The 23,522-nt window shown below is 45.1% G+C and overlaps 1 long non-coding RNA gene across 3 annotated transcripts in view; it reads left to right on the forward strand.

The window, feature by feature from the left end:
• LOC112551666 overlaps positions 1–23,522 on the forward strand; it is a 304,599-nt gene that overhangs the window by 258,832 nt on the left and 22,245 nt on the right. For 2 of the 3 annotated variants that reach the window (XR_003095964.1, XR_003095966.1), the window contains one exon: positions 22,282–22,507. The exons of the other annotated variant lie outside the window; for it this stretch is intronic. This is a non-coding gene — a long non-coding RNA (uncharacterized LOC112551666). Of the gene's footprint in view, positions 1–22,281; positions 22,508–23,522 lie in introns of those variants that run through there. 3 annotated transcript variants of the gene reach the window in all.

A 23,522-nucleotide genomic window follows, 5' to 3' on the forward strand; every position in this document is an offset into this window, starting at 1 on the left:
CCCTTCCCGCCCCTCAGTCCCTGCTTTCATAGCACTGCTGTCCCTGCTATCCCCCAGCAGGGCTATAGCGGGGAGGCAAGGCCAGCAGTGCTGCTTCTTGCAGGTGTGGGGGGAAATGAATCCGGACCCAATTTGACAGGGGGGAAGGGGGATCAGGGGGGAATGGGGCCAGACGAGAAGCAGATCAAGGCTGGGCATGGGGCACCATCCTCTCCCAGTCCCCTCCCCCAATAGTGGGGACTGAGGGGCTGGAGCAGGTTGGTGAGGCCAGCAGGTCCTGCTCAGTGAGGGCATAGCTGGGGCACCTCAGTGGTTGAGCCTGTACTCCACACTCATCCCATAGGCATGGGGGACCTCAACTGGAAGCTCCTCCATGGAGCCATCACCATGGGTGTGTATGTGGTAAGCTTCATAGACACCCTGGTCTCCTGCCCCTTCTGTGGGTAGAGGGAGACCCTAGCGCACATGACACTCAAGTGCACCAGACTGCAGCCTCTCCACCTCCACCTCCAAAACCTCCTCCTGAGGTTCTGGTTGAACTTCACCCCCCCACCTTTTTATTTTTGGGCACACCATCCATGGCCCCACCAAGTCCTGGGACCTCCTGGTCAACCTCCTCTTGGCCCTGGCCAAGTGGGCCCTGTTCATGTACTAGTCATCTAGGAAGGAGGCTCTGGCCAGGAAGGTGCCTGGGGACTGTGGGGCCACTTTCCTGTCACTCATCCATGCATCTTTCTGGGCAGAGTACCCCTGGGTGGCTTCCACTGGCTCCTTGGATGCCTTTGAGGACCAGTGAGTGCAGCCCAGGGGGCTCTGTTCGCTGTCCCCCTCAGGCACACTTATTTTCACATTTTGACCCTTTGACCCACATGACACACCCACCTTGTTTTTGCCTTAGTTGTCCAAGAATTGTGTTGTGTTATTCATTCATTGGCCCCACACTGTAGGAGTCACTAGTTAGTTGGATGGGCCTTAGGGCCCACAGTATTTGGGTAGCACAAATAGACAGGTGACTCCCAGAAGCCTACCCAGACCCTGCAGCTGCTGCCTGGCACTGTCTCACTTAATGGCTGGCAGTCCTGCACCATGCCCCTATGCTGTGTGCTGCAGGTAGCTGCCCAGGCCCAGTGGCACTGGGACAGCTGCACAGAGGCCCAGTAAACTATTGTAGTGCCACACTGGCATCCTCTCCGATACTACATGCCACCTCCTGGGACCCCAGCTGGTCACTGGATAAGACTGCAGTTCTCATGGTGCTGTGGGGTGAGGCTGAGGTGCTCAGGCAGTTCACATGGGGCAGGCACTGCAATGCACATGTTTATGAGGGCCTGTCAGGCCATACACGGGAGCATGGGCATGGCCAGTTGGTGTACCAGCGCTGCATAAAGGTCAAGGACTTGCAGGCACAATGGGTCACCATGATCAACCACAAATATTGGTCAGGGACTGCCCTCAGGTCCATACCATTTATGTGCCAACTGGATGTCATCCTTATTCCCAGGGACCCTGGTCACAGCTGTGCTGTGTACTGCAGCACAGGCAGCTGCCTGAGCATCCCCTATGACCTACCACCCACGGTGATGTGTCACTGAGGGAGGGCCCCTCACGCTGCCAGCAGTCTGTCCCACCAAGCTCCCCACCCCCAGCATCATCCAGCAGGTCAGTGCCTGCCTCACGAGCTCTGTGGCCCCAGCACCGGCCATGAGGCCAGGCCAGCCATGTCACTGCTGGCTGCCAGCAGCACCAGCTCCTCCTCAGAGGTGGCCCCTGCTCAGTCATCTGTATGCTGCTCCCCTCTGATCCAGGACGCTGCCGGGAGCTGCATGTTGTCACCACCAACATGGACTGACCCTAACTGCTGAGCATGCCAGCCCTATCCACATGGTAAGCCCCACACTGGGGTGAGGGCCCTCCACACCCCAGCCCCTACCCATGGCCCTGCCCTGTCTGTGCCCTGAAGCCTTTCCCTGCCTCTCTTCCTGGCCTGCCCATGCTCCTGTAGCCCCTAATAGCATGCAGGAAGGTGGGAGACAGTGCAAAACTTTACTGAGCAGCCTGTGCCACCACAGCTAGGTAGACATAGGTCTCACATGCCAAGGAAGGCAACAATGCTGGCAGCAATATCCTTCTCAGCTGTGGGGGGCAGGGACATGTAGCATAGCCACAGGTAGCCCTCCAAATGGCAGCAGAGGTTGTGGCGTGGTGTAGGCTTGCCTGCCACATCATCAAAGCTCAGGGTCCCATGCCAGCTGTGCAGAAGCATCTGGGGCAGAATGGCCATCATCAGAAGCAGGGAATAGTGGGTCTGGCACCCCTCAGTTCTCACAAATAGCTCCTCACACTGCACCTGGGACACTTGCAGCAGGGACATGTTGGGGCTCAAAGCCAGTAAAGGAGGGAGCTGGCCCCATGGATGGGGGCACTAGGGCATCTCCCCAGAGAGACCCCCTGTAGGGAGGGTGGGGGCACCAGCAGCTCTGTGTCCCAGTTGTCTGGGAGCCCCATTCCCCCTTAGCCCAGGTGCTGTGGGCTTGGCGGCAACACAGGAGACAGGATGGCCTGCAGGAGGAGAAGTAGGGGGAGTGAGTCTGGATCCACAGCAGCAGGTGCTCCCAGGAGTATGGCCTGTTCCATCCTGGGAATGGGGCAGAAGAGGTAGGCTCCCTGCAGGCAACACCCAGCAGCTTGTGGGACCCTGGGGAGCAAGCAGAGACAGAGAGCTTGACCAGTGGCTGCCTGGGCCTGGGACTGCCTGGCTGACTTACCATGGTCTGTGGGCACCTGTGCATGCATGACCCCCACTGCCCCCTGGTACCAAACATCTTATTCTCAGAAATGGTCCTGCTGGCCATGGCCACTGGCTGCCAGAGGGGGAGATGAGCACACTGGGACACCAGCAGCTGCTGTCACCCCTGGGTGAGCCCCCTGCTCACTGGGCTCACTGCAGCATGTGCACCCAATGGCCAGACGCCAGGGAGCTGGTTGCCTGTCCTCAGGCTCCACCCCCTAGGTGCCCCCATTCCATGGCTCCCTACGCCAGGAAGGCACACATGCAAGCAAGCACAACATTGTAAACATTTCACATGGGGAAGAGTGTATTTTACTGGTGGTGGGTGGGATGGGTAGTGAAGGGGTTCTGTTTTGGGAAGGGAATGGGGATGGGCTCTGCTGTTGGGGAGGGAGGGGAGAGGGGAGTTTCTGTGAGTGCAGTATAGTGTTTTTTCAGAGAACTTCCTACAGTGAGTGTTGTACTGGGGGTGGGCAGTAGTTTGGCAGTCCATGGCTGGGAACTAACTGTCTAGGCAGCTGTTCTGTAAAAAAGGACCTTGGGGTTACAGTGAACAATAAGTTGAATATAAACCAACAATGTGCCCTTGTTGCCTAGAAAGCTAACAACCTACTGGGCTTCATTGGTTGCCAGCAGATCAAGGGAAGTGATTTTTCCCCTCTATTCAGCACTGGTGAGGCCATATCTAGGGTACTATGTCCAGTTTTGGGCCCCCCACTGTAGAATGGATGAGGGCAAATTGGAGAGAGTCCATCAGAGGGTAACGGAAATGATTAGAGGTCTGGGGTGCATAACTTCTGAGCGCCTGAGATAACTAGGCTTATTTAGTGTGAAGAAGAGAAGACCGAGAGGGGATTTTAATAATAGCCTGAAGGGTGATTCAAAGGAGGATGGGGCTGGACTGTTCTCAGTAGTGGCAGATGACAGAACAAGGAGCAATGGTCGCAGCAAGGGAAGTTTAGGTTAGATATTAGGAAAAACTTTCTCACAAGAAGGTTAGTAAGGTACTGGAACAGGTTACCCAGAGAGGTGGTGGAATCTTCATCTTTGGAGGTTTTTAATACCCAGGTACACAAAGCCTTGTCTGGGATGATATAGTTGGGGTGGAGCTATAATTCTGTGATCCTGCTTTGAGCAGGGGGTTGGACTACATGACTTCCTGAGGTCCCTTCCAACCCTCATGTTCTATGATTCTATGATTTTATAATCCACCCACTGCCCTTAATTGTGCAGCTCCCCCATCAGTTCAGGTCTTTGCTTCCACAGTCATTCCTCTTTCCAAAACACTGGATCTGCCCATGGCTATGCCTGTGTTCTACTATGGGTATCCCATGCTTCTGGGATTTTCTGGTTGCTGCATGGAGCCAGGAAGGAATTTTCCCCCTTCCTGTTGCTACTTGTGTTGGTGGGAGGTTCACCTTCCTCAGAAGAATTTGGGTATTGCGTGCAGCTAAGGCTGGGGATTATGGCTGGTGTGTGCCAGTGCTCCTACTGATACTTAAACCCAGAGCTTTCTGGCTTACAGGGTCTTGCTCCTTCACTCAGGGTAAAACCAATCACCATATTTGGAAGAAAGAAATTTTTCCTCGTGGTCAGATTGGTATGGACAGTGGGGGGGTTTGCTTTCCTTTGTAGTGTGGGATGTGGCCCTCTATTTGGATCTCTTGAGTCTATTTTTACAGCATCAGGAGGACATTGGTCACCATTGTCCCCCTGTCTTACTGTGGCAGGTTAGGCTGTTATGCCTTGTGGTTGTCAGGGTTGATTGTATAGATTTGGTAATAGGTTAGATCATGGATTTTTACTAGATGGTTTGCATAGGGATGATCCTGTCTCTGGTAGAGGGGTTGGACTAGGTTACCTCTGAAGGTCCATTCCAGTCCTTTTTATTCTAAGTCTCATGTTGCTAATACTATAATGTCCTCAGAATTTCTGTGTATTGTGCAGGATAGCTTTCTAATATAAAGGGTATTGCATCAAAATGGAGGAAAGTTATGTTGCGTAGTCTCTTAGCAGCTAAAGAAGAATTGATCACAGTTTAAACTGACTAAAAAAAAATATTTTTATGCATTTTTGTGTGTGGATACAAGAAGGATGAAGTAGGCTTGGCAGGTTCATGCAAAAGCAAGGGAAATAAATTTATTTCTCCAAGCAGTTCACGTAATAGAGAAAAAGTTAGAAATGTTGAAAGTATAATTAGAGTTTCTTTTTTTAGGCTCATGAGTGACTTCTGAACAACATACTTACTGGATCATACTATTACATCTCAGCTGATGGTAGACAAAAACAAACATGGCTTGGTTGGTACTATAGGTTTACTGAAGCATGCTTTAATTTGGAATTATGGCTCAATAGAAATAAATTGGTATTGAAATTAGGCATGAGTGAAACTAAGACTGTTCTGGGTAAGCCACAAAATATTAAAGCCATTACCTAAAATGGATTAATAACTTTCAGAGATCCTTTTTCAATGTGAATGCTTAACATGCTGTTAACTGTATCATGTTGTTAACTATATGGTCTTTCCAGATGAGTAAGATTATTAAGTGCTTAAAAGCAGTAACCTCTCTTTGTGTCACACTTTTTTTACCAGAGCTGTAAAGACAGTACTCTGTTTTAAAGGGTGTCAGTAGCCATTAATTCAATTTCTGCATCACATGTCATTAAATAGAGCTTTTGCACAACTATTAAGCAGAATAGTAGAGAGGGGCTCATGCTTCCAGTCAGTTTCATTACCAAGCCTCTCTGTCTCTGATGTTCTCCCACTTCAGCTTCCGGCAGAAATTCAGGAGAGCTGCATCTAATAAAGGATTTAGGTGCCCAAACAAACTGTATCACTACATTTTTAGTTTCCTGGCTCTCTGCATGGAATCCAGATCCTTGTCTAGGCTGTGGGTGAGAATTGATATCTCCAAGTGCCTCCAGCATGCTTACTAGTTCAGATTGTCACAAAGCCACAAAAAGCACAATCAGTGTGCAGCTGCCCAGAGCTATCAAAAGAAAGATTGAGAATAGGGGTGAATATTAAATCTGACCTCTTTCTGATGGTTTAGTTGCCTCACACAGTGAGGTATCTCTAACTGGTATACACAGTCCACAGCAGGTACCACTGACCATTCTTTCAAATGAAATGAATGTAGATCTCTTTTTAAAAATAAAATAAAATAAAAACAAATGGAAAGATGGGAAGCAGAGGAGATGATAGTGCCCCTCCCTCCTTTTTATGTAGCCAGGTGGTTACAGAATGTCCCAGAGAAGTGAAAGAAACAAATTCAGTATCTTCCTCTGGCTGAGGGCATCCAAAACTATGTATACCTGCTAAGAAATTGCCCTAACCATCAGGAAAAAGTTTGTCTGTGTGAGGACACCCTTCATCCTTTCTGTCATCCAACATGCCTGCAGTGGGGAGGCAAAGGCTTAGCTTTGGCTGGGAAGACCCCAGAGGATGGAGGAAGCCATACACCTTGCCACTGACTTGGAGCTGGCAGAGAGGATAGAGGGCCTAAATCCCAAAGGCAATGAGGTCAGAGTACATGTACATACTAAAGAAGATAAGCCAGCAGTGCACACCCTAACCCCGGAACTGTCTTTCCTGTAAGCAATGATGGAGATTATGCAGCAATTTAAGGCTGGAACGGACAAAATCCACCAAGCTCTGGAAAGTTGGGGCCCAAACAGACACGGCAGTGTGGCTTTCCTGGGCTATGATGGCTGGGGTTACAACAGACTGCTGGTGGGTGCTGGCCAAGGCCATTTCTGGAGGAACTGTCCAGAGAGAAGGTGGTGTCCCAGGCAGGGAAACTGAGGCAGGCAGTGGAGAAGGGCCCATCCAATGCTGATACACCCCGAGGTCCACAGGAGGATCTGGTAGTCATTGGGTCCACTGGTTTGGGGTATTACCTGGAAGGAAAGCTAGGAGAGGTTCCTTGCCAATTTCTCCTATATTCAAGTGCCCGGGTATCCTTTGTACATCATTGAGTATGGGCACAAGCTACAACCAGAACAAAAAGGGACCTATGACCCTGTAGCCTAGTAGTCAAGGCAGCCAATAAGGAAATACTTCCAATCCTGGGGGAGTGGGGTATGACCATTTGCTTCCAAGACCTGCAGCTTCCATGCACGTTTCTTGTATTGAAAGATGCCAGGCAAGACAACTTGTTGGGAACTGACTTCCTAAAACAATTCCAGGTCACCATAAACTTGGCTGACTGTTCTTGTTCCTTGCTAGGGTGACATTTTCCCCTGTACACGACAGATAGTCAGACTGAAGTATGTGAAGTGGTAGTGGAAGAGAGTTATAGAATCATAGAAGTAGGGTCGGAAGGGACCTTGTAGATATTCAAGTCCAACCCCCTGCCTGGGCAGGAGGGAAACTGGGCTCAAGTAACCCCATCCAGGTAGACATCGAGCCACTTCTTAAAGACCCCCAGGGTAGGAGCCAGCACCACTTCCCTTGGAAGTTGGTTCCAGATCCTAGCCGCCCTAACTGTGAAGTAGTTCTTATGGATGTCTAATCTAAACCTACTCTCCAACAACTTGTGGCCGTTATTCCTTGTTATCCCGGGGGGTGCTAGGAGAAACAAGGTCTCCCCCAAACCCTTCTGGTCCCCCCTAGTGAGTTTATAGACGGTCACCAGGTCCCACGTCAGCCTTCTCTTGTGGAGGCTGAATAGGTTCAGGTCCTGTAGCCTCTCATTGTAGGGTCTGCCCTGCAGGCCCCGGATCATGCGGGTGGCCCTCCTCTGGACCCTCTCAATGTTGTCCACATCCCTCTTGAAGTGGGGTGCCCAGAACTGGACACAGTACTCCAGCTGCAGCCTGACCAGTGTTGCATAGAGGGGGAGGATCACCTCCTTGGCCCTACTTGAGATGCACCTGTGGATACACGATAGGGTCCAGTTTGCCCTGCCAACCGTGACCTCGCATTGTCGGCCCATGTTCATCTTGGAGTCAACGATGACTCCAAGATCCCTTTCTGCCTCCGTGCTCTCAAGAAGGGAGTTTCCCATCTTATAAGTCGAACAGTACCTCCTAGAAGTGAAATGATGATCACAGGCAGATTGAAGAAATGGTGAAGGATGAGGATGGAGTGTTTGAACCTAATCCTAACAAGGAATTGGGACTCCTGGTGGGAACTGCAATGGGTAAGAGCCACTGGGGAAAATTCCAGTATGCATAGCCAATATGTCAGCAGAACCTCAGGGTGCATATCAGGGTACCGTCATTGGGACATTTGAAACTGGTGTAGCTGTCATGCAAGGAGACCCTGGGACTTGGGTCACTTGCTCGGGTCAGAGCACTGAGTGCGATCTAAAACCACCACCTTGGAGAGCTGTGTGAGAACCACCAGTGGACTGCAGGATGATTGATACACAAGTTCAAGCTAAGCCATTATGGCCTGGAACCAGGGCAAGTAGGGGCAGTGCAAGAGGTCCTACTGGAGTACGCCAGCATATTCAGCCTGGGAGACCATGATCTGGGCCAGACAGGCTTAACAAAGTACTGAATTGACACAGTCAATGCCAGACCCATCAAGTAGGGGCCCCGAATTGTACCCATTCATTTCCAGCAATAATTGGACCAGCAACTACAAGAGATGAAGGAAAGGGGCATCATCAGGCCCTCTGCCAGCCCATGGGCTGCCCCTGTAGTACTGATGAGGAAGAAAGGTGGTGATGTGTGGGTTTGAGTAGATTACTACAAATTAAATGACTTTACTGTTAAGGATGCCTACCCCTTGCCTCAGATTGATGTTACGCTGGATCTCCTGGCCAGAGCCTGATAGTTCTTTACTCTTGACCTGGATAGTGGGTACTGGCAGGTGGAAGTGCACCCAGAGGACTTTCTGAGTTTAACGTTATGCCCTTTGGGTTGTGCAATGCTCCCGGTACATTTCAGAGACTGATGAATATAGTATTAGCAGATTTACAAGGGACATCCTGCTTGGTCTACCTGGACGATATCACCGTAATAGGACAAACATTTCAGGAGCACCTGCAGAAACTGAAAGCCATACTCAAGAGTCTGAGAGAGGCCAATCTAAAAATTAAGCCTACCAAGTGTCAGCTGTTCTGTAGGGAAGTGAATTTTCTGGGACATGTGATCTCCACAGAGGGGATAGGCCCAGACCCAGGGAAGGTGGAGACCATAAAGACTTGGCCAGCACCTCAAAATGTGAAAGAATTGCACAGCTTTTTGAGTTTAGCCTCCTACTACAGGAGATTTGTGGCAGGTTTTGCTACCATTGCAAGCCCCTTGCATAAACTCTCTAATAAGGCAAAGTTCATTTGGACAAGAGAATGCCAAGATGCCTTCCAGGAGCTCAAGCAAAGATTGATGTCATCCCCTATTCTAGTATACTCTGACCCTCAGTAACCCTTCATGTTGGATACTGATGCAAGTGATGTGGGCATTGTAGCTGTTGTCACAAGTTGAAGAAGGCCAAGAAAGATTAATAGCCTATGCCAGCTGAACCTTAAACAACGCTGAATGCTAATATACAGTAACCAGAAAGAAATTGCTTTCCATTGTGGCATTTATGAAGCACATCCAACACTTCCTCTTGGCAAGGCGCTGCTCACTGAGAACAGACCATAGTTCTCTCCAGTGGCTGCACAATTTTCAACAACCTGGAGGACAACTGGCCAGGTGGCTAGAACAGCTAGCTGAGTTCGACTACCAGATAGTGCATTGCCAAGGGCAGCAGCACCAGAATGCTGATGAGTTGTCCCATAGGCCTCACTCGGTGGAGAGTCAACTGGAGGGTGAGGTAGTGGGGATACAGCCACTATCAATGGCAGAGTTAGCCAAGAGCAAAGCACAGGAGCAGCCAGAAGCATCCAACCACTAGGCAGGACATCACCCCAAGGGACAGCCATGAAATGCCAATATTTTGTTCTGTGGGCCCATCACAATGGAAGGAGACCCTGGAGCAGCCACAGTGAAGCTACAACTACTACCAACTACAGGGGCAGCCAGGAGTGAACCAGCCCCAGATGTGGGGGAAGCCAGCAGGCTGACAGACTGGCAGGAAAAACAACAGAAAGATGCTGACATCAAACAACTGACACAGTGGAAAGAACTCGATACTAAGGAGTTTCCTGAAGAAGGGCAACATCATCCCCACTTAAAGCGATACCAGACAGTGTGGCCTGAACTAAGCATTAGGCAAGGAGTCCTGAGGGTAATGGTGGTGCTGCTGTGAGCTGGACTGAAGGGGAGAGAAACTTCTGCACAGCACAGATGAACCACAGACCAACTGCACAACTGATCCCTGACCTACAGACCTGCACAGAGCAACTCTGGACTAAAGGATGGTTCTTGGGAACATCCCCAGAGTTGGGCGTGGGACTCTATGTGCTGAATGTATATACTCCAGCAGTACTGACCACTACCTGTTTGCTCACCTTCTATGTTGTTATACTGTCAATGCCTATTTACCTGTATTTGTCCTTTCCTGTTGGCCTATGACCCTAACCCCTAAGACGCTTGATATTAAGTGAATCCCCCACTGGCTGTTGTGACTGTGCCTAACACTGCAGGGGTTTGTTACAGTTGCCTCACACAGTGAAGTATCTCTGTCCAACTGGCATTCACAGTCCACAGCAGGTACTAATGACCGTCCTTTCAAACGAAATGAATGTAGATCTCTTTTTTTTGTAAAAAAGACAAATGAAAAACAAATGGAAAGATGGAAAGCAGAGGAGATGATAGTGCTCCTCCCTCCTTTTTATGTAGCCAGGTGGTTACAGCATTTCACCAAGAAGTGAAAAAAACAGATTCAGTATCTCCCTCTGTCTGAAGGCATCCAAAACCACGTATACCCGCTAGGAGATTGCCCTAACCATCAGGCTATAGGTTGGTCTGTGTGAGAACAACTTTCATCCTTTATGTTGAGGCTATATTGCTGTGCATAATATAGTTTATTATTCATTGAGCTAGAAAAAACAAAAAGGAGCATGAGACCACGTCCTATAGCCTATGAACTAGAATAGTGAGAGGTGTGGGGTTAATGCCTCCCCGACAGAAAAAAGAATTAAATCCAAGTTTTCCATTTCCTAAGTATTCTAACCTATATTAAGGATGGGCAGCATCACCTCCTTCTCCAACTGTGTTTTAAAATGATATCATGTCCACATTTCTGTTTTTTATGGAGCCTACTCATATGTGTACTTTAGGAATGCTCTAAGAACACCTACTAGATCAGATCATTCAGAAAATTTAGGTAGAGGAATGTCTATTTTTTAAATCTTAATCAGGTTGTCTCAAGCCACCAGGAAGACATTTTTACCCCCTCTGCTGCTCAGAGGGGGAGGGTGTCAGCTTTTTCAGAAGCATTGGATGTTGGCTGCAGCCAAGGATGGGGATTTTGACTGGGATGTGCCTGAGATTAAGAGGTTCCCTGCTTGCCCCTCTGCTAAGGTTCATACTGATTACCACATTTGGGGTCAGGAAGGAATTTTATCTCATACACTGATAAAGACTTGGAGGCAGAGGGTGTTGCCTTCCTCTGTCATGGGAGCATGGCCCTCTTCCTTCCATTTCTCAAACATATTTTAATAACCTTTGCAGCAGCAGGACATTGACCACCATGGTCCCCCTGCTTTACCTGTATCAGGTTAGGGAACTGTTGTTTTCGGGCAATACGCATTATATTTGTGTGACAGGGTTTATTTGTGTGTTTTTTGGAATAGGTTAGACCATGGTTTATATGAGATTTTTGGACATGGCTGATCCTACTTCAAGCAGGGAGATGGACTAAATGACTTCTGGAGGTCCCTTCCAGCCCTCCTTCCCTATAATTCTATGATAGGCATAAACTATTCAACAGTGCCAAGGTGCAGTGGAAGTATAAGAAACAAGTTTTGTACCTTGAGCAATTCCCCCCTCTCCCCCTCCTATCTGCCCCTCATATCCCACTCCCTGGCACTAAGTGCTCCCCCCACCCCCCAGCTTGCAAAACAGAGGGCGGGAAGCACTTAGTGCCAGGGAGTGGAGTATGAGGAGGAGAAAGGAGGGTGGTCAGTCTGACCTGCCCCAGGGATGCAAAGATCCCCTACTGCTGTTTCTGTGTCTCCACATCTGGCTCCTACAATGGGGCAGCAGTGCAGCTTGGAGCTGTTCCTGCCTGACTCCTACTGCCAAGCATCCTAGGGCTGCTCCTGCTACAACAAATAGAGTGCTCCTATATTTATCAAATGACTAATTACTGTCTCTTCCACCCAGCATCCCCAGCAACCTATGATCTGGAATAGTGGGAGGTGTGGGGTTAAATCTTCCCTGGCAGGTACTGGAATTAATTTCCTGTTTCCCATTTCCTGGGTAAGTATTTGACCTATATAAGAGGGGCACCATTTCCTCCTTCTCCAACTGTGTTTTAAAATGATATAGCTGCTCCTGATGTAGCTGCTACAGTGATGGGATAAGGGAGTAGGCATACTATTCCAGTGCCCCCTCCAAGTCAATACCTGGGGCTGGTGCCCCATTCACTCCCTTCCCCCACTCCCACTTATGCTACAGGGGCTCAGGTAGATGTGGAGACACACAGGTGTGCAATTCTATAGCTGTGGAACCCTACAACTCATAAGGTAAGCAACTCATGACATTTAGATGGCAATAGAGTAGGCATTGGGAACAATACATTTTTGGACTTTGGTGCCTAAGTCTTTTTTTTTTTTTAATCTGGTCTATAATGTCTTGGAGAACAAATCTAAAATATATATATATGCATGGGCTGACATTAAAGTAGAACTAATTTGAATAGAACAATAAGTACTGTATATTTGGGGTCATATAACCCCAGTGTTCTTTCCTGTCCAGGGCAGGGGGTTGGACTAGATGATCTACTAAGGTCCCTTCCAACCCAAACTTCTAAGAATCTTTGACTCTATGAATTGTAAGTCACTGCATCCATGGAAAGGGTGGATTCTAGTTCAGCTGAGGTTGTGGGGAATATTTGAGGTTGGCTCTTATGTAAACCGGTTCCCCTTTCCAACAGTTTGACTACTAAAAAGAAAACAGCATGCTTATCTGTCCCTAATGACAAAGAACCTGGACATCACACCATGTTAGCAAATAGGGGTATTGAAAAAAAGGTCACAGTCAATCTGTTTTAAGGGATAAATAAATAACTTTACAGAAAAAAAGAAGCAATAGAAGAATTTGGTGACAACACAAGGGAAGCATGGTTGAGACAAATTTAAGGAAGCTTAAGTGGGTTTTTCAGGAATTTATTATGCCCTTATATTAACCTAATATATAGAAATTTACATAGAAATGTGATCTCTTCTACCTCTTCTTTGTTTGCCAGCTCACAATATTATTTTGGCTCTTCTTAATGAAGCACAATTGAGGAGTACTATGCAAAGCATTTCACAGAGATAGCATTTAAACCTCAAGACAGAAAGGCAGAACAATCTCATTTAAGCTGCTCAAAGCTGAAAGCACTCACCTCTAAATGACTAATGTTCACTGGAATGAGTTTCAGAAACAAGATGTTCTTTGGCCTTGAAACTCTACTGAACAATAAAGCCAAAATCCACAATCTTGACTACAAATCAGATGCTTTGTTGTTGCAAAAGTAAGGCATAAACAAACTGAGTATTCTGATTTTCTTTTTTCTTTCTGAAGATGAAAGCCACCTTCTTACTGCAATACATAATAAAACAAAAATGCTAGCACTTTGACTTTTATAACAGTTTTAAGTATGGTGGAAGAATCAGGTATTAGTAGATGATTAATACAAGATACCATACCTTTTGCTAATTGAAAAGAACCCCATCCCTAGAGGAAAGAGAAATCTCATAATTCAGTTTCTTTCTCGTACGCTCACCTGAGTTACTTATCTTCAATGAATAAGAAAAGGAAATGGAAACCAGGCAACATCTGTTTTTCTGCCCACTAGCCACATCCAGACAATCAGGGGCAAACACTTGCAGAAGCACAAATAGTAGTGGCACACATGTGTGCTTCTACTTTGTGCCATAGCAAATGCTACTGAACATATGCTTTGTTGTGGGACACATAGTGCTGCTGTGGGCAAACTGACCATGCCCAGCTCTTCCCAGCAGCAAGTGGAGACAGGAGACCAGCCATCACAGGGATACCTGCTCCCCTGTCTCAAGACACACTGGGTGTGCCTGCATGTGCTTAAATTTACTATGCAGTATGTTACAGCTCAGTAAACAGGAATAGGCCAGCATCTACGTGTGCCGGCATTAAAGCACATGTGTGGACTGACTTTGGACTAAAGTTAGTCCCAAGTCAGTCCACACACACAGTGTTACTGCACAACAAGGTTTCTACACCTGTGTTACTGTGCAGTAAGTAAGCAGTTAGGAATCAAATTTATGCCCAATTAGTGTATTTTACTGCATAGTGTGACATGCATGTATAAACGCATGCCTGTACTACACAGTAATTGTGGTTACTACACAGTAAATGCACATACGTAGATGTGCCTTAGTGTGGGGCTCCACAGCATGTGGAGACAGGAGAGCAGGCAACCCTAAGCTAGTTCACTTCCCCCCCGGCTGTCTCTACATTTATTCTGGTGCACATCATTTTGGCATGTTTTGCCCTGTTTTTCTTCCAGGATTTTATTTATTTTATTTTTTTTTGCTACCAGAAATCCCATTAGCAAAATTTTTCCCCCATCCTGTGAATTAGCAGCACCACTCACAGTTTAATGCCCACCACTTGAGGTTTGGGGTGCCAGAAACTGCACATGCCTGCATGTGTAGACACAGCCACAGAGAGATGGGTCTGAACTAAAATCAAACCTGTGGGCATTACTGAAATTTTAGACAGCTTGGATCTTCAGTAGAAGATGAAGTGTTTATTTTATGTGAATATGGATTATATACTGTAGATACATTATATATATATAATTTTAAAATACTTACTATACATTAAGTTTACCTTGAAGATATGACATTATTCCTTAAGAAGAGTACCATTATAAGGTCTAATATAGTTTGCTGTGGAATTGGATGTATTGAAAGGCTAAAAAAGGGATCTTAAAGGAAAGTAGAAGCATCCACACAAGGAGCTACCATAAGGTAGCCATTTTAAAGTATCTTCTTTCATTTTATGCAAGCCCTAAGTAACCATAATTTGTGAAAAGCGTAAGTGTCTTCTGTAGGAATTTTGTAGCATGGGCAGAGGCAAAATCCAGTTCTATGCAACAGTATTTACTTCCCTAAATAGGAAGTCATCTACTCTCTTTGTGCCATCCCTTAACTCATTTATTGAACAGTTTTCAACTTTTGAAACCTCAGATCACAATGGAAAAATATGTTATCATAGTATTTGGTTGCGTCTACATGAGAAGCTAAAGAATAAATTAGAAATCCAGAAAGTCCAAAGCTTTGGTGAGACACTGGAGAGGGTTATAGTAGTTGGAGGATGAGCATTAATCTTGGTGCTTAGAATGCATTGACAAGCAAGGTCTCATATCGCAAAAAAGTGTGCAAAAATTGGATTCTGTATTTTAGGAGTGTACCTGAAAAGCCAGATATAGTGACTGAACTTGGGCCACATCTGGACAAGTGCAGCTGTGCAGTATGTGGTGCCGCAGACACATCTGTGGCACCACATACCACACATTCAGCTGTTCTCCATGGTGCAAGGGATCAGCACAGTGGGGGGTTTGATTCTTGGATATCCAGGGGCCAAAAAAACCAGCACACACAAAAAAAAGTAGTGGTGCAGACAGGAGCAGCACGCGCTGCTCAAAGTGGAAACCTGTGTGGCCAGAGCAGCATGATTGCCACTGCTGCAGCCCTGAGAGGCCCCCAGGACCCCAAGTAAGGCTGCTGGGGCCATCCCAGTGCTGGCCTCAGCTCCCCCCCCCACACCTAGATAACCTGTCATCCACCAGAGGGTGCGTGGCACAGGCGTTCCCTGGAGACTACTAGTGGTGGCATAAGGTGTCCCACTACTAGCTGTCCCTGGGGAACCAAATGTCCATGCTTGTGTAGATGTGGTCTTGGAGATCAAAAGACTTGAATCCAATAAAACATCCTGGAGGGCATTCAAAAGAAGCAACTCCTCCACTGCTGTAAGATCCCTATTTTCAGATGTGAAATTTTAGTGACTCTCAGAAAGAATTGGAGTAGTGCAAGAAATTCTTAATACATTTCCTGAGTCTGAGGCAGCACTGTATCCAGTGAACCATTCTAGGAATGCGTTTCCTGCCTGTCACAAAGCAATGTTATATTTTTTTTTTTTAATCTTTTATTTAATGCTCATTATAATAAATTCATTGCCAGAGGACTGGAAAAAGGCCAATGTGGTCCTCATTTTTCAAGAAAGGAAGGAAGGAGGATCCAGGAAACTATAGGCCTGTTAGTCTTACCTCGATCCTGGGGAAGCTCTTTGAGAAAATTATGCAGGAGCACATCTGCAAGGGACCAGCAGGGGAGATTATGCTCAGGGGCAACCAACATGGGTACATTAGGGGCAGGTCCTGTGAGACCAACCTGGTTGCCTTTTACGATCAGGTCACAAAATCCTTGGACATAGGTGTCGTGGTGGAAGTAGTCTTTCTAGACTTTAGGAAGGCCTTTGACACTGTCTGTCACATCATTCTCATTAAAAAAAACTAGGTGACTGTGGCATTGATGCCTGCACAGTCAGATGGGTCACAAATTGGTTAGAGGGCCACACCCAAACAGTGGTGATGGATGAGTCATTTTTGACGTGGAAGGTTGTGGGCAGTGGAGTCCCCCAGGGCTCAGTCCTCAGGCCCGCACTGTTTAACATCTTTATTAGTGACTTGGACAAGGGGGTGAAAAGCACCTTGTTCAAATTCGCAGACAACACTAAGATGTGGGGAGAAGTGGATACACCTAGAAGGGAGGGACAGGCTACAACTAGACACAATTGGACAGGTTACAGGGGTGGGCAGATGAGAATAAGATGGGATTCAATACTGACAAGTGCAGGGTAGTGCACCTAGGGAGAACCAGCAGCATACCTATAGGCTGGGGAACTCCCTTCTTGTCAGCACAGAGACAGAAAGGGATCTTGGAGTCATTATTGATTCCTAGATGAACATGGGCTGCCAATGTGAGGACGCGGTCAGTAAGGCTAACCGCACCTTGTCATGCATCCACAGATGCCTCATGAGCAGGTCCAAGGAGGTGATCTTCCCCCTCTATGTGACATCGGTCAGGCCGCACTTGGAGTATGCATCCAGTTCTGGGTGCCGCACTTCAGGAGGGATGTGGACAGCATGGAGAGGGTCCAGAGGAGGACCACCCACATGATCAGGGGGCAGCAGGGCAGGCCCTACGAGCGGAGACTATGGGACCTGAACCTGTTCAGCATTCACAAGAGAAGGCTGATAGGGGTTCTGGTGGCTGTCTATAAACTTACTAGGGGGGACCAGTGGGGAATGGAAGAGGCCTTGTTCCCCTGAGCACTACAGGGAGTAATGACAAATAACAGACACAAGTTGATTGAGAGTAGGTTCAGGCTACACATCAGGAATCACTACTTCACAGTCAGGGCGGCTAGGATCTGGAACCAACTTCCAAGGGAAGTAGTACTCGCCCCTACCCTGGGGGTCTTCAAAGGGAGGCTAGACAATCACCTAGCCGGGGTCATTTGATCCCAGCAGTGTTTCCTGCCATGGCAGGGAGTCGGATTTGATGATCTGCTCAGGTCCCTGCCGACCCTACCAGCTATGAAACTATGAAATTATAAAGTAAGATGCAAAACAAAACAATGGAAGAGGAGCACATAGGAACTATAAAAATGATAGATATTTGTAAAATATATGTTTGTGTTGATACATTCATACAGTCTTTTACAGATTCACATGGTGGAATATTTTAACCTGCCTTTGAAATGGCTAAGGCAAATCACTGAAATATTGAAAAAAATAAGAACAGATTAAAGTTTTGTTTGTTTGTTCAGTTAGTAACCTATCTCTTTTGTGTCTATCATCTCAAGCAACCTTGTCATCTAAATGTTTGTGATAGCACTTTCTGTGCAATATCTGATGTAGCAGAAGATTGGTTCCAAACTTCTTTAAATCTACAGACTCTACAAATCTAAATCACAGTCAGTGAACATAAGACCATAACAGGCATCTCAGCTAAAACAGGCTTAATGATTGGAGGAACCAAGTGGGGGTGGGGGGGTGTGTGCGTGTAAAGGATTTCCAGATAAAGTAAGAATTAAACTGAACTTTTGACTCAAAGTCAAACAGTAAATGAAAACATTTTTAGATAACTCCCCCCCCCCCCCCGGGGGTTGTTTTTTTTAACCCCCCCTTCTTGTTGTTTTAAGCCCGCATTCGTACATTTTTGTTTTGACTGAAACTGGAAAAAATGACATGCCATGAGAAAAGCCATATTTTTACGAAACCTCAGCTGAGGTTCAAGTTTTGTGAACAGATATCCAAGTGACTATCTTAGGTGAAAACCATTTGAAGCTAGAAGGCATTATCTTAGGATTTTGTCTGAAATCAGTCAACTTGGGACATTTTTCCCGAACATTTTTTTTGGGGGGGGTTGTTCTTGGGGTTGTTTAAAAGTGAAAATTGGAGCAAAATAATGTAGATAAAATCCCAGCCCTGGTGAAGTCAGTGGTATTTTAGCCTAATCAGGATTTTGGCCAAGTTTAAGCCTAAGGGATCTAAATCTAAAAATACTTTGCACGAACAAGTGGAAACTGAAGATTTTCTACCCAGGCAAACCTAAAGGTTCATTTTAACAACCTTTCCTTTTGTGTGAAAATATATTTCTAGGCAACAGAAAAAAGCAGAAAAGGGGTCAGTCAGATCAATCAGGAAGTGTATAAAAACATTGACGGGAAAAGAGCTGAACCCATTATCTCAGGTCTGAATCTGAAGTAGTCTTTTGAATTTTTTTCAGCTTCCAAAAATAGTTGTTTAATGAGTTATAGGAAATGCTATTTTTAAACATGAAGACCAGCTGTAAAATATTTCTATGGCAATTTATACAATAATGTCTTCAATTTTGATTCATATTCTAAAGACGGTATGAATGTGTAACAACTAAAGTTAGGCCCAAGTCCATCAACATACACAACATTAAAGTGCTTTAGCATGTCTACATGTGCATTGAGACGCCTTAGCCTTATTCATGTCTAAATTTGATACCTGCTTCTGCAGGTATCAAATTTAGGTACAAATAGCCTAAAATCACCATTTTTACGGTGAATTAAGGCCGCACACATGTAGACTTGCACTCTTAATGCATTTTTAAAATGGCTAACGCACCTTACATTGACCCACATAGATGCACCCTGTGAGTGTGACTTTACAGCCCAATTCTTGAGTGACAGTCCCTTCCACACTTATCACATGTGAAGTTCATATGCAAGTCCTAAATGTGGTGTGGGTTTGTTCCTAAAGTTTCTTCTTTCTTCTGCATATTGGGCTCTTTTTTCCTTTAAAAACTTCAGTCCATGATTAACAGACTGTTTCCAAGAGCTTCACTCCTCAGCGTTCTTCTCTCAGTCATTTGTCTCAATGCTCATTGCCTTCATATCTCTCTTGCAAACATCTTTGAAATGGAGATAGGGACGCCCATGTTGTCTTCCTCTTGTAAAGAGTTCTCCATGCATGAGATGCTTGGGTATAAGTAGGGACCTCCTAAATTCACAGTGGAAGTGGGATGTGCAGCATCTCTTTTAATCTTGCAGGTTCACCCATGCACCCCCTCCTGTGGCTAATTGGCTGAGGAGCCCCGGTAGCCTTACTGCTTGGTGCAGACCAGTGGGGAAGCAAAAGTGGTGCCATACTTAAAACCATGGTTTTCACTTCCCTGCCAATCAGAAGTGAATGGCAGGGCCCCTCCACCAATCAGCAGGGGGCACACATGGGGGAACCTGCAAAATTAAAGGAGCTGCCATGCAGTCCGCTTCCACCATGAATTCAGTAGGTCCCTAGGTATATGGATCATCTATTCTCTGTGTATGACCAAGCCATCAAGTCAACATTGACTGAGAAGGGTGTGAATGCTCAGAATGTTGCTATGTTACAAAACCTCAGCATGGGCAACTTTGTCCCACCAGGAAATTCCTAGAATGTGGCAATGACAACATAAGTGAAAGCTGTTTCTTGAGTACAGTATGTGATCCAGGATTTTCTATACAAACAAATGTTGATGACACAAGCATGATATACTGTGACCTTGGTCTTAATATTCAGTTTGCTGTTTTTCTTCATTAATTTGCTCAGCATGCTCATGATGCTTTGCTAATATGGGTATTCTGTTCAGCCTCAAGTGACAAGGTTTTTGGTTATAATGGAGCCCAGGTACATAAATTTACTTACAACATCCAATATGTTTTCAATCATTGTGATTGCAGGTGGTGAATCAATGTTCTGGCTTTGGCAGGCATGAGCAAAACAACTGATAAGGCGTCAAAGGTCACTTGCTGCATAAACTATCAGTGCATCATCAGTGAAGAGCAGCTCATGAATCAAAACTGTTTACAATTTAGTCTTTGCTTTAAAGCATGTGAGATTAAATAATTTTCCATCTGAACATGTATATAGATACATTCCTTTGGCAACAAAACTGTATGAGAAAATAAAATCCCAAACAGGGTCAGGGAACAGACACAATCCTGCTTGACTTCACTTTGACTCTCAAAAGGCTCAGACAGTGATCCATCATAGCTGACTGTTCGCTGCATTAAATGATGAAAAGACCAGATTTTACTGAGGAGTTCTGGTGGCCAGCAAATCTTTTCCAGTAGTCTGAAGAGGCCTTTTCTGCTGACAAGGTTAAAAGCCAGGTGATACGAAAGTGATACAGAGGGGCCTGCTTTATTCCCTATATTATTATTGGATTTATTGGACTGAGAAGATCATATCTATGGTAGACCTCCAGCTCTGAAGTGGCACTGTAACTCAGGGTAAAGACGGTCAGGAAGGATCTGAAGTCTTCTGAACACCACCAAGCAATGCTCTTTCCAACAATGTTTAATAGTGAAATGCCATAATAGTTGTTGTAGTTGCAGTGGTTGTGACTTGTACAGAGTGACTATACTAGCATCTTGCATATCTTGTGTCCCTACTATTCAGCAGTGAGTAAAACTTGCATAGGTGGGATAGAAGCACAGGTTTCTCACACTTGACCTCTTCTGTGGGAATGCCATCTTTTCGGGGGGGGGGGGGGGGGGCGACAGACTTGCCAGTGGCCTTACTTAGGTCCTCAATGGTTCGAATATCATCAAGCTCTTCAAAGACAGAATCTCAGTAAATCTAAGGACTGTATTCTGTGACATCACTTTTTCTTGAATAGAGTTCAAGATAGTATTCTACCCATCTTTCCACCTGCTGCTTTCAATCTGCTATGCCTTTTCCTGATGCTATCTTTAATGGAGTTAACTTATTTTTAGTTGGACTTGGACTATGCCTTCTTGATTCTATTGTATATGCATCTAATGTTTCCACCATCAAACTCAGATTGAATTTTCTTACACAGTGGCTGCATCTACACAAGATGCTGACTGTGCAGTGCCAGTTACCCAATACTACTGCACAGTAGCATTGCCTTGTTTATACAAGTACTAAATGATTGTGCAGTAACAACTGTGCAGTCAGTGTCTCGTGTAGATGCTGCCTCTCACAGCTAATAATCATTGGCACAGCAGCTTGAGATTACTTTCCTTACTTTCCTCAGTTCCTTCTGAATTCCATCAGAAGCATTCTTCTTGTGATGTAGCATTGATAAATATTGATACATTGATAAATAGAATCATTCACGTGCGTTTCCTCAAACCAATCCCATTTTCCTGTCATATGTTTGCCAAATACAGAATCAGCAGTAACATCAACCATTTTTTGTGGCTTCCCCACTATTCTTCTTCAGTCTTGTACAAAAGCAGCTCTGAATGAGCCTCCCCCAGACCCTCCATAAACTGCAAGGTATTCTTCTGAGGATCAGATGTATTGGTGATGTTAATGCATAGCAAACACTGATACTTAGAGCAGAAGATTTTTTTTTTGGCAGGGGGGGGGGTTCAGTTTGACCGTAGTGAACATAAGTAAGTTATCAGTGTCACAATCAGCAATATGGTACATACCTACCAGTACTGAAAATGGACCTCCATGATAAGGTATCATGGAGGCACACAAGTGAATTTTCATATATATAAATATATAATATGCACACTATAATACTGTATCAGTAGTGAATCTTAATTGCATCAGACTAGGATAGATTTGCTAAGAGAAATTCTCCCAATTAAATTGTACTAACACATATTTGAGAAGTCATCTATGTGTACTTTTCATTTTTTTTATTTAAAAAGCTCTCTTTCCATAATTTTTTAAAATGTTTTTATCTTGTTTTCCCAAAGTTTAGTGGTTTATGCAAAAGTCTCTTTTTGCTCATGAATACTTAAATGAGCATTTAATATATTATATAATGTTTTTCTTTTTATCACTGTAAGGTCTATATTTTAGGTTATTTTAAATATTAATTTTCTATTTCTCCTTATTGTAGGACAGAGTTGTCCCTCATCTTGAATGGGTGGCTAGCTATGTCCTGAAGAAATACACGTGGGTACCTGTGAGGACTGTATATCTTTAATGGTGAGGCTGTCACTCCCCTCCTGGATGTCACTGTACATATAGTCAGAGACGGCCAGAGACATATACATATAGCCAGATACATGCAGAGTTTAAGAGCACTGAAAAAGGAGGCTTGTGTCTGTTTGGATTCTGTTGACATGAATAAAGGAAACTCTTTGTTAAACTGGCTCCTGGTGTAATGGTTATATATATATATATATATATATATATGGAGATGTATAACACACACATTTTTTTTTCATTGACTTTTTTTTCTGAAGGAATAAAACAACTTCTAACCAGTTATATTAGGAAACATGCCCAAACCTAACCAAGCCTAAGGTTGGGGATATTGAGAGATTTCCTCCATTTTCCACATGTCTTCTACTGGTTGGTAACAGACACATAAGTGAGGTAAGCTTATGGTATCCTTCACCAATAGATGAAAAGTATACTGTACAAGGGAGAATATATAATCTGCTTCCTCCAAACCTCTCTAGACAATTTACTTACAGAAACAGATGCCGTAGGCATGTTCCTATAGCACAGCCCCCAACTGCTAGTGCTTCTCCTAGGAGCAAACCTTCTATTTTAAATCTAAGTGTACATATTCAATTTATACCAGTTCATAGTTTGAAGTGATAATTATATTTCAGATCAAACTGAACAGGGCCTCATGTTCTTGAAGGGTGCCTTTTCATTTAGCTCACAACTGCAGTTATAGTATTGAAATACTTGTTTCATTTCTAGCACTTGAAATAATCTGAAATAGGAATAGTAATGTCCCTAACAACTAACGATAATCAAGAATGTAAGTGGTAATAGTTGATAGCAAAATGGACAAAGATTATCAGTAAATTTATTCAGAGCATGTTCAGTATCAGTTACTAACTATGCACACTGAAAATCAAATTTCAGAGACATTTGATAATGACATTATGGAAAAGAAGAAAAGAAAAAATATATTGGGAAACATTTTAGAAGCAGAAATCCCTTACATTAATAATTCAATTGTTTTCCAGTTCTGAGAGTGTATACATGTGTACACATTCCTTATGGAGCAATCTTGTCATTTGTCAATTATTCTTTTCATAGTTTCATAGTTACAGGGTCGGAAGGGACCTAATAGATCTTCTAGCCCGACCCCCCGCCAGGGCGGGAGAACAACCCAAA

Source organism: Alligator sinensis, unplaced genomic scaffold (assembly GCF_000455745.1).
Source record: "Alligator sinensis unplaced genomic scaffold, ASM45574v1 scaffold93_2, whole genome shotgun sequence".
Classification (NCBI taxonomy): domain Eukaryota; kingdom Metazoa; phylum Chordata; order Crocodylia; family Alligatoridae; genus Alligator; species Alligator sinensis.